The 12,187-nt window shown below is 37.8% G+C and overlaps 1 pseudogene; it reads right to left on the bottom strand.

Moving 5' to 3' along the window:
- Nucleotides 1-2,420: 2,420 nt before the first annotated feature.
- Nucleotides 2,421-3,343, bottom strand: LOC101275286 (voltage-dependent anion-selective channel protein 1-like; annotated as a pseudogene).
- Between the last annotated feature and the right edge of the window lie 8,844 nt (nucleotides 3,344-12,187).

Raw genomic sequence — 12,187 nt, 5'->3', positions numbered from 1 at the left:
CTGTTTTATGTTAAAGAGTGTTCTTCCTATGTTTTCCTCTAAGATGTTTATAGTGCCCGGTCTTACATTTAGGTCTCTAAGCCATTTTGAGTTTATTTTTGTGTATGGTGTTAGGGAGTGTTCTAATTTCATTCTTTTACATGTAGCTGTCCAGTTTTCCCAGAAGCACTTATTGAAGAGACTGTCTTTTCTCCATTGTATATCCTTGCCTCGTTTGTCATAGAGTAGTTGACCATAGGTGTGTGGGTTTATCTCTGAGCTTTCTATCTTGTTCCATTGATCTATATTTCTGTTTTTGTACCAGTATCATATTGTCTTGATTACTGTAGCTTTGTAGTATAGTCTGAAGTCAGGGAGTCTTATTCCTCCCCCTCCATTTTTTTTTCCCTCAAGACTGCTTTGGCTATTTGGGGTCTTTTATGTCTCCATACAAATTTTAAGACACTTTGTTCTAGTTCTGTAAAAAATGCCATTGGTAATTTGGTAGGGCTTGCATTGAATCTGTAGATTGCTTTGGGTAGTATACTCATTTTCACAATATTGATTCTTCCAATCCAAGAATATGGTATATCTCTCCATCTGTTGGTATCATCTTTATTTTCTTTCATCAGTGTCTTATAGTTTTCTGCATACAGGTATTTTGTTTCTTTTGGTAGGTTTATTCCTAGATATTTTATCCTTTCTGTTGCAATGGTAAATGAGAGAGTTTCCTTAATTTCTCTTTCAGATTTTTCATCATTAGTGTATAGGAATGCAAGAGATTTCTGTGCATTTATTTTGCATACTGTAACATTACCAAATTCATTGATTAGCTCTAGTAGTTTTCTGGTGGTATCTTTAGGATTATCTATTATGTATATTATCATGTCACCTGCAAACAGTGACAGTTCTACTTCTTCTTTTCCAATTTGTATTCCTTTTATTTCTTTTTCTTCTCTGATTGCCATGGCTAGGACTTCCAAAACTATGTTGAATAATAGTGGTGAGAGCGGACATCCTTGTTTTGTTCCTGATATTAGAGGAAATGTTTTCAGTTTTTCACCATTGAGGATGATGTTTCCTGTGGGTTTGTCATATATGGCCTTTATTATGTTGAAATAGGTTCCTTCTATGCCAACTTTCTGGAGAGTTTTTATCATAAATGGGTGTTGAATTTTGTCAGAATCTTTCTCTGCATCTATTGAGATTATCATACGGTTTTTCTTCTTCAATTTTTTAATATGGTGTATCACATTGATTGATTTGCATATATTGAAGAATCCTTTCATCTCTGGGATAAATCCCACTTGATCATGGTGTATGACCCTTTTAATGTGTTGTTGGCTTCTGTTTGCTAGTATTTTGTTGAGGATTTTTGCATCTATATTCATAAGTGATATTGGTCTGTAATTTTCTTTTTTTGTAGTATCTTTGTCTGTTTTGGTATCAGGGTGATGGTGGTCTCATAGAATGAGTTTGGGAGTTTCCTTCCTCTGAAAATTTTTTGGAAGAGATTGAGAAGGATGGGTGTTAGCTGCTTTCTAAATGTTTGATAGAATTCACCTGTGAAGACATCTGATCCTGGACTTTTGTTTGTTGGAAATTTATTTTTAAGGTTTCAATATTTTATTCAAGTTTTATTTTAAGTGATGTTAATTACAGCATTTGAAGGGGAGGAACTAACTCCACACAAAATGGAAGACTCTAAAATGTACCCATTAAACTGCTAAAAAATAAACTGAGTGGCGAGAATACAACAGAAGTTCAATTTAGATTCTGGGTGTTGTCACCATGTGATTACAGTCACAGAGACTCTTCCCAGCTTGTAGCTGTAGCTTTTAGAAGCTATTTCATACTCTGGTGCAAGGGCAAAAAACCACAACATGAGAAAAAACACAGTTAAGTCCTGAATTATTGGCTTCATCACATCCACCTTCTCCACCCCAAAATGGCACAAAAGAAACAGCTACCATGCCCAGCAGACTATTTTTGGTGTAAAAGAGGGTGGAAAAAGTCCCTGCCTAAAAAAGTCCCTTTCAGATGAATTTGTATACACCATCAAACAGCCTCTCCTCAATCAGGGTAGGAAACCAAGGTTCAATTCTCAGGAAGTCACAATTTCATTCATTTACTCAATACGAATTTACAAATTGCAAAGTGCCTGCAAATTATCAACTTCCACTTGCACCATTTCTAGGTAAAAAAGAAACCTGACTTCTCTAGAGGGGCCAGCAAGCTCCCCCTCAAGTCTACAGCTGAAAGGACATTTTTTGAAATTGGGTTTCTTCTGTACCACTGAAAGAGTAACACCCTAAAGCTGAATCATCTTTAACCTGGAAATCTAACATGATATTTAGTGATACTTGCATCCCAGACAAACATTAAAAGGTACACTAAATTCTGAAGGTAGCTATGCTGCACAATGGTTTAAAATTGAACAATTGTACAGTATTCATTTATGCTTGAAACTCCAGTCCTAGACCAAGTTTTGGCCACCAGTGTTGACATTCTTGCCATCCAGCAGAGCTGACAGTGTCAGTTTGATACCTGGCTTTAGGGTCTGAGTATATCCTAACCATATCAGGCTGGAGTTGTTCACTTTAGCTGAGAAGCAGGCGTCAGGGTCGATCTGGTACTTGGCTGCTATTCCAAAGTGAGTGTTACTGTTTCCTGCTGTCCAGGCCAGATTAACAGCAGTCTCCAACTTCTTATTCACCTTCTGATAAATGGAGCCACCAAACTGTCTCATCATTTACATTAATGTGAAGCTGGAACTCATCAGTCTTGTAGCCAACTGAAAAGTCGCTCTGGGTCACTTGAGAGTTTGTGGTCTCAAAATTCATCTGGTAGTCAGCCAGCCAGCCCTCATAACCCAGCACCAGAGCACCCCAGATGGAAGGCCTGGCAATGTTGAAATCCATGTTACAGCCCAGGTTGATATGTTCCCGCTTGTACCCTGTCTTGATTTTAGCATTTTTTTCCCCAGTGTTTGGTGAGAAGGATGAATCGAAGGTCAGCTTCAGGCCATGTGCAAGCTGATCTTCCACAGTAATCTCCGTGCCTAGTGTGTTGTCAGTGTTCCATTTCTCCTAAACGTCAGACCATATTCGGTCCATCTGTACTTGGTTTCCAGACTGCCCGTCACTTTGGTGGTCTCGGTGTTGGCTGAACCTGAGCTTGTAAATTCCAGTCCATTCTCAGATTTTGTTTTCAAATCAAGTTTTATTAAGCCAAACCCATAGCCCTTTGTAAAGACATCCCTGGCAGATTTGCCAAGATCAGCATACGTGGGAGGCACAGCCATCTTCTGCTCAGAAATGGTGGCAGTGGGCTCCGTGGCGGCTACCTGTTGGAAAATTTTTAATCACAGTTTCAATTTCATTACTTGTGATTGGTCTGTTCATATTTTCTATTTCTTCCTGGTTCAGTCTTGGAAGGTTATACCTTTCTAAGAATTTGTCCATTTCTTCCAGGTTGTCCATTTTATTGGCATAGAGTTGCTTGTAGGAGTCTCTTAGTATGCTTTGTATTTCTGCAGTGTCTGTTGTAACTTCTTCTTTTTCATTTCTACTTTTATTGATTTGAGTCCTCTCCCTCTTTTTCTTGATGAGTCTGGCTAACAGTTTATCAATTTTGTTTATCTTCTTGAGAACCAACTTTTAGTTTTATTGATCTTTGCTATTTTTTCTTTGTTTCCATTTCATTTATACCTTCTCTGATGTTTATGATTTCTTTCCTTCTGCTAACTTTGGGTTTTGTTTGTTCTTCTTTCTCTAGTTCCTTTAGGTGTAAGGTTAGATTGTTTGAGATTTTTCTTTTTTCTTGAGGTAGGCTTATTTTGCTATTAACTCCCTCTTAAAACTGCTTTTGCTGCATCCCTTAGGTTTTTGGATCGTGGTGTTTTTGTTGTAATTTGTCTCTAGGTATTTTTTGATTTCCTCTTTGATTTCTTCAGTGAACTCTTGGTTATTTAGTAACATATTGTTTAGCCTCCATGTGTTTGTGTTTTTTTTACATTTATTTCCCCTGTAATTGATTTCTAATCTCATAGCATTGTAGTCAGAAAAGATGCTTGATATGATTTCAATTTTCTTAAATTTACTGAGGCTTGATTTGTGACCCAAGATGTGATCTATCTTGGAGAATGTTCCATGTGCACTTGAGAAGAAAGTGTAATCTGCTGTTTTGGATGGAATGTCCTATAAATATCAATTTAATCTATCTGGTCTGTTGTGTAATTTAGTGCTTGTCTTTCCTTATTAATTTTCTGTTTAGATGATCTGTCTATTGGTGTAAGTGAGCTGTTAAAGTCCTCCACTATTATTGTGTTACTGTCGATTTCCTCTTTTAGAGCTGTTAGCAGTTGCCTTATTTATTGAGGTGCTCCTATGTTGGGTGCATATATAGTTATAATTGTTATATCTTCTTCTTGGATTGATCCCTTCATCATTACATAGTGTCCTCCCTTATCTCTTGTAACATTCTTTATTTTAAGGTCTATTTTATCTAATATGAATATTGCTACTCCAGCTTTCTTTTGATTTCCATTTGTATGGAATATCTTTTTGCATCCCCTCGCTTTCAGTCTGTATGTGTCCCTAGGTCTGAAGTGGGTCTCTTGTAGACAGCATATATATGTGTCTTGTTTTTGTATCCATTCAGCAAGACTTTGTCTTTTGCTTGAAGCATTTAATCCATTCACGTTTACGGTAATTATAGATATGTGTGTGTGTATTACCATTCTCTTAATTGCTTTGGGTTTTATTTTTAGGTTCTTTTCTTCTCTTGTGTTTCCCACTTGGAGAAGTTCCTTTAGCAGTTGTTGTAGAGCTGGTTTGGTGGTGCTGAATTCTCTTAGTTTTTACTTGTCTGTAAAGCTTTTGATTTCTCCATTCAATCTGAATGAGATCCTTACTGCGTAGAGTAATCTTGGTTGTAGGTTCTTCCCTTTCATCACTTTAAGTATATCATGCCACTTGCTTCTGTCTTCTCAGCAGAGTTGCTGCTGAGAAATCAGTTGTTAACCTTATGGGAGTTCGCTTGTATGTTATTTGTCATTTTTCCCTTGTTGCTTTCAATAATTTTTCTTTGCCTTTAATTTTTGCCAATTTGATTACTATGTGTCTCAGCGTGTTTCTCCTTGGGTTTATCCTGTATGGGACTCTCCGTGCTTCCTGGACTTGGGTGGCTATTTCCTTTCCCATGTTAGGGAAGTTTTCTAGTATAATCTCTTCAAATATTTTCTCAGATCCTTTCTCTTTCTCTTCTCCTTCTGGGACCCCTATAATGTGAATGTTGTTGCATTTAATGTTGTCCCAGAGGTCTCTTATGGTGTCTTCATTTCTTTTCATTCTCTTTTCTTTATTCTGTTTCACAGCAGTGAATTCCACCATTCTGTCTTCCAGGTCACTTCTCCGTTCTGCCTCAGTTATTCTGCTATTGATTTCTTCTAGTGCATTTTTCATTTCAGTTATTGTATTGTTCATCTCTGTTTGTTTGTTCTTTAATTCTTCTAGGTCTTTGTTAAACATTTCTTGCATCTTCTCGATCTTTGCCTCTATTGTTTTTCTGAGGTCCTGGATCATCTTCACTATCATTATTCTGAATTCTTTTTCTGGAAGATTGCCTATCTCCATTTCATTCAGTTGTTTTCTGGGGTTTTATCTTGTTCCTTCATCTGGTATATAGCCCTCTGCCTTTTCATCTTGTCTATCTTTCTGTGAATGTGTTTTTTGTTCCACAGTCTGCAGGTTTGTAGTTCTTCTTGCTTCTGCTGTCTTCCCTCTGGTGGATGAGGTTACCTAAGAGGCTGTGCAAGTTTCCTGATGGGAGGGACTGGTAGTGGGTAGAGCTGGCTGTTGCTCTGGTGGGCAGAGCTCAGTAAAACTTTAATCCACTTGTCTGCTGATGGGTGGGGCTTTTTTCCTCCCTGTTGGTTGTTTGGCCTGAGGTGACTCAACACTGGAGCCTACCTGGGCTCTTTGTTGAGGCTAATGATGGACTCTGGGAGGGCTCACGCCAAGGAGTACTTCCCAGAACTTCTGTTGCCAGTGTCCTTGTCCCTTGGTGAGCCACAGCTGCCCCCTGCCTCTGCAGGAGACCCTCCAACACTAGCAGATAGGTCTGGTTCAGTCTTCTATGGGGTCACTCCTCCTTCCACTCGGTCCCGTTGCACACACTACTTTGTGTGTTCCCTCCAAGAGTGGAGTCTCTGTTTCCCCCAGTCCTGCCGAAGTCCTGCAATCAAATCTCACTAGCCCTCAAAGTCTGGTTCTCTAGGAATTCCTCCTCCCATTACCAGAGCCCCAGGTTGTGAAGCCTGACATGGGGCTCAGAACCTTCACTCCAGTGTGTGGACTTCTGTGGTATAAGTGTTCTCCAGTTTGTGAGTCAACCACCCAGCAGTTATGGGATTTGATTTTACTGTGATTGCGCCCCTCCTACCATCTCATTGTGGCTTCTCCTTTGTCTTTGGATGTGGGGTATTTTTTTGATGAGTTCCAGTATCTTCATGTTGATGATTGTTCAGCAGTTAGTTGTGATTCTGGTGCTCTCACAAGAGGGAGTCCCCAATCCGTATTGTGCACTTCAAAATATGTGAAGAAGCTAGATCTCATGTCAAAACAAAAAGGGACACCAGGGAATTCTGGGAGGTGTTGGGTGTCTATCACCTTGATAGTGGTGATGTTATCATGGGCATTTGCACGTGTCCAAGCTCACTGAATCGAACACATTAAATATGCACAGTTCTTTGTCTATCAATTACTCCTCAATAAAGCTGTTAGAAACGAAGAGGACTCATTAAATTTCATAGTTAAATTCACCCTGTCCTTTGTTATGGTGTATACGCTCAAAGTTTTCCTTAATAAGTCTTCCTCCTCTCTCATTCAGAAAAAATGTTCTACAATATTTCCTATTAACTTTGAAAATTTAGTTTTACATTGAGGTCTTTAATAGAGCCAGGATCCACTTGTGTACACGACCTTAGGTAGGTAACTATCCTTATTTTTCTTCAATGAACCAATTTTCTTAAACCACCCACATTCTTTCTGTTTAATTCTAGTGGCATCTTTATCAATTGTTAGATTTTTGTATACAAATCAGTCCATCTTTAACATCTCCACCCAATTCATTGTCCTGTAGACTGTTCTTGAGTGCCAATAAATATGTTTATTTTACCAAGACTTCAAATGTATCAACATTTGGCAGGGCAAGTCCTCCACTTTGCTTTTCTTGTGCAAAGTTGACTTAGAGAATCTCCAATAACATAATGTTATATGTAATTTCAGCCCTTTTCTTTGAACATATTTTATACATAAAAAATTATTATGATATTTGCACATATTTTAACCAAATTCAGTCACACTGTACATTACTTTGAGCTTAGTCCTCTCACTGTCATTTCCCCATTTCATTTGATATTCTTGTACATGACTGCTGATCATTCTCTTGAATTTCAACATAGTTTATATGTTCCATATTTTAAAAACCAATTTCTTATTGACAGCCATTTAGATTGTTTCCAATTTTTCACTATTATAAGTTATGCTGAGGAGAACAGCATTGCTCATGCATCTTTTTAAATAAACATCTGTGATTGATTCCTTAGGACAAATTGCTCGAAATAAAACTCCTTCATCAAAGTGTGTGCTGTTTTTTGAGACTCTCTCCTCATGCTGCCTAATTGCCCTCCAGGCAGTTTGCCTAAATTATACTTTTATAGGAAGAGTATGGTAGTACCCATTGCCCTGTACTCCACAGTACTGAGAATAATTATTATTGCAATTGTTATAAAAGTTTCCACTTATGCAAGAAAAATATTATGGGAACAGTATAACTATTAGTAGTAGATGTTGAACATTTTAAGAATATTTATTGGCCATTTGCATTTATGTGTGCATTTATTTTCTCTGTTCAGCTTTCTTCTGAGTTACTCATATTTTTTATTTATTTTTAAGAGGTTTTGTTTCCAATGCTTAGGGATACTAAGATATACTCCCAGACACACACAAAAACATATGCTGCTAGTGTGTTTTCTAGTTTGTAATTTGCCTTTTGTCCTTGCAAAATATACTTACACATAGGTCCTAAGATTTTGTTTAATCGGGTTTGTTATTTCTTTCCTTTTTACTTCTTTTGTTTGTGTTGTTATTTAGAATGCTGTTTTCCTACCTGAGATCTGTTGACAACCATATTTTCTTCTGATTTTTGTAATGCTTTTTATATTTAAATTATTTCAATCCCAGTTTCATTGCTATAATCTCATATACAGGGTTTTTTTTTCCAGATTTTGTCTATTTTTCCCATTCAAGTGTTACTTTTTACATTTGCATTAAGTTTCATTACATGTTCACAATGCTTAGACATACAACTTTCTACTTAACAGTTATTTCTCTGGGACAATCTTCTGGGCCAACGCCTCCCAGTCTTGAATTATTTGATTTGACTTATTTCTCATTTAACCAGAACACATCTTTGAGAAGTTGCTCTTTTGGAATGTTAAAGCATTTTATCCCTACCAACATGGCCACACATGGCATCACTTCACCAGAAGTAAAATGCATTTCTCCTGGTCATTTCCCAGCAAACCTGTAGACATCTATGAGTTGTCTTTTGCCAGCTCTGCTGTGGAGGAATCTGAGACTCATTTTAATTTTTTTTTTATTTGTCTGCTTATCTACTGGTAAATTTTTTCCCTACCTCAATGCCTGTAATTATTTAAAAACTTGGAATTTAAAAGTGCCAGGATATCTATGGATACATATTCGTTTTCCCTCCATTATTTCAAATTAATAATACATTTCTTCTTTGATCTCTTTTTTCAATCTGAATAGGCTATATTCAGCTCAGGAAATTTATCTTCAGTTCATTCTTCCACACATCCATCTGTCCATCCATGCAACATTCCATCCATCCATTAATTCAACCGTATTTCCTGTGTGCCTGTTAACTTCTAGGCACTCGAGTTATCCTAGGGCAGGAATTCTCAACCCCAGCACTGTGAACATTTTTGACTGGATAGCTCTCTGCGGGGGGCTGTCCTGTGGATTACAGGCTGTTTGGCAGCTTTTCTGTTACCCACCAAGTAGGTGCCAGTAACACCTCCTCTCCCCCCAAGTTGTGTCCACCAAAAACGTTTCCAGACATTTCCTAATGTGCCTTTGGGGGCAAAACTGTACCTGACTGTGGGGTGATTGAGAGGAGACACAGAACAAGCCAATACATGAATCCATTGTGTGTTCTTTGAGAGCAGTACTGCGAGGACATGCAGAACTGGGTAGGAGGGATGGAGGTTCCCCAGGAAGCAGGGAGATGTACAGGAACAAGGGCTGAGGGTCTGAGGGAGTTGAGAGGAAGTGAGGTCCTGGGTCAGGGCACAACCATGCAGAGCTCCCAGAAGGGAGGGCCCAGGGAGCTCCAGGAGTGAAAGCGCAACCACAGCCAGATCAGTGATGGAGGAAGGGAGGAAGGGAGGGAAAGTGTCATAGAGGAACCAGGGACCTCCCAGGGGAAGCCTGTACACTGGTCCAGGGCTCTGGATTTTTCTCTAAGTAAGAAAGGAAATCCCTAAAAGGCTTTGGATCAGGAGAGTGGCACTTATTTCCTTGGTTATTGTTTCTTTTTTACCTTTTCTCTACTTCTTGGCTTGCTATTATATCGGGGATAGATTTTCTGGCTCTGTTTTTCCTGTTTATGTATATATGTACATGTTAAAATTTTTAGATCCTTATCCCAAGGTTTGGGATAATTTCTTACACTCATGTTCTACTTTGCTAATTCAGCCTCTGAATATCCAGTTGAATATTCCTTGCCCTCATTGCATTTTTAAATTCGGCAACTGTAGCTTTTTGTTTCCACTGGCCTTTCTTGACCTGGGATTACTTCATCTCCATGACTGTCTTTGATAGTTTCCTATACACCACAGGCCCCTGAAGGATGTGGAAGATGGGATTCAGAGTTTGTCACATTTCCTCTTGTTTGCCTCAAAGAAATTCTACAGAGATCTCTGTATTAATTTCTCCAGCTTGCCCCTTATTTCATAGCTGTTTTGTTTTTAAGCATAATTCTAGATTATACTTTTAAATAAAAAGTCTATGCTCTTCAAACAAGGACTCAAATGGATTTTATCCAGATTCTTTACTGATAGGAAAAAGTTTAAATTTACCATAAATTTAACTTTCAGTTCAGAATCTTCATTTCTGTGCATTTCCTTTGCAGCTTTGGTATGGCATTGCAAAGTTAGGTAGTGATGTAGCCATTTCCATGTACACTTGTCAGAATGACTTGTGGACAACTCTTCTGCAGCCCAGACTGACTGCTCTTGAAGCTGGTCGTGAGTCCAGATGTGCTCCCAGGACCCTCACTTCCAGCTCTGGCCTCTATTTGTTTCCTCCCTGGAGAGCTGTTTTCTCCTTTCTTTGCTTCTACCCCATCTGCCTGTATACAGCAGAAATTTCTTGTATTTCCTTAGGGTCCTGTCACACCTCTCTGGTTTCCAGCATCCAAGAGCATTTTCTATCTTTTTTATACTGTTACTTCAGATGGTTATCTGAAAGGGCGGGAATTAGACTGTACCTACTCTGCTGTCTTACCTGAAAGGTACTTTCTCATAATCCATCTATTCCTTTCAGTGGGCATAACTTTCTATATGGAAACAGTGGAGCACTGCCCAGGTGTTTGAATGTGTCATATGACACAGTTGAAATGATATCGCTTACATGTGGAATCTAAAAACACAAACACAAAAACAAAAACACTGAGATAGAAATGAACTTATTTACAAAACAGAAAGAGACTCACAGACATAGAAAACAAACTTATGGTTACCAGAGGGGAAAGGGGAGAGGGATAAATTGGAGTTTGGGATTAACATATACACACTACTCTATATATAAAATAGATAACCAATAAAGACCTACTGTATAGCAGAGGGAACTATACTCAATATTTTGTAATAAACTATAAGGGAAAAGAATCTGAAAAATAATAGATATATAACTTAATCACTGTTCCGTCACCTGAAACTAACTATATTTCAATTAAAAAAAATTGTAAATCAACTATACTTCAATTAAAGAAAAAAAAAAAAGAAATGTGAAGGAACAAATCATTGAGCGGAGTGGTTGCCAAGCTGCAAATCTCAAAAAAGTATTTGACAACCAAATGCTCTGGGAACAAGCTGACTTTTTCAGGACAGAATATGAAACGAGGGACGGTGGTAACTGCTGTTTGCTCAGGACCGAAAGGCCTTTGCGCACTGCAGGCTGTTAGGCTGGCAGAGTCCAATGTGGGCAGCATTTCAAGTCACCTGTTGACCTGTTTTTTTCCATTATTTTGCTGTTGTGAGCTCTGTATATATATTGTAAGTTTTCCTCCCTAAAATGAAAACTGATTTATTGTTTTACTTATAAGCAAAATTCAAAAACATTAAATATTAGAAGAAAATTAAAACAATCCTTATCCAGAGGTAAACATTTTAATAAAGTTCTTTTTGATATTTTCTCTCTCAACATATATGTCTCTATGTTATTATTATATGTGATGATTTTTACTCTCTTTTTTTCCTCTCAACTAAATCTTCTGGCCATCTCTTCATATGGATAAATACGTCTCCCTCATCATCATTAGTGGATGATGATTTTTCTTTTGAATGGATATGCCATGATATATTTATTTCCATAATTTATTCCTATTGATGGAGAGTGGTCTCCTATTATTCACAACTATAACATAGCCTCAGTAGACTTTTTTTCTATATCTACCTATGCATGTTTGTCCAATTACTGCTATAAGAAAAATTCCTGAAAGTGGCTCCACTAGGTCAAAAGATACACACACACACACACACACACACACACTCACACATGTATGTGTTTAATATATATTATATATTTTATAAACTATATATATGTAGAATTTTGATATTTGTTGTCAATTGCATTCCAGAAAGACATGTCCATTTATGCTTCTTTGAATACTTTTATTTATGCTTCTTTGAATACTTTTAAGAGAGTGTGATCTGAAACTTTTTATGTAATTGGCTGTTACAAAAAAAATATATTCTCACAAAGCTACCTTAAGATGCTTCTGTACAGCAACCCAACCCCAAATCACTAAGATGAAGACTTCAAACCCTGTGAACCATCAACCATCTCCCATGTCTGAGACCCTATCCCCAGCATAATAGTACACTGAGAAAGGAATTAGG

Source organism: Orcinus orca, chromosome 9, assembly GCF_937001465.1.
Source record: "Orcinus orca chromosome 9, mOrcOrc1.1, whole genome shotgun sequence".
NCBI classification, from domain to species: domain Eukaryota; kingdom Metazoa; phylum Chordata; class Mammalia; order Artiodactyla; family Delphinidae; genus Orcinus; species Orcinus orca.
This window is presented reverse-complemented; position numbering and strand designations above follow the sequence as displayed.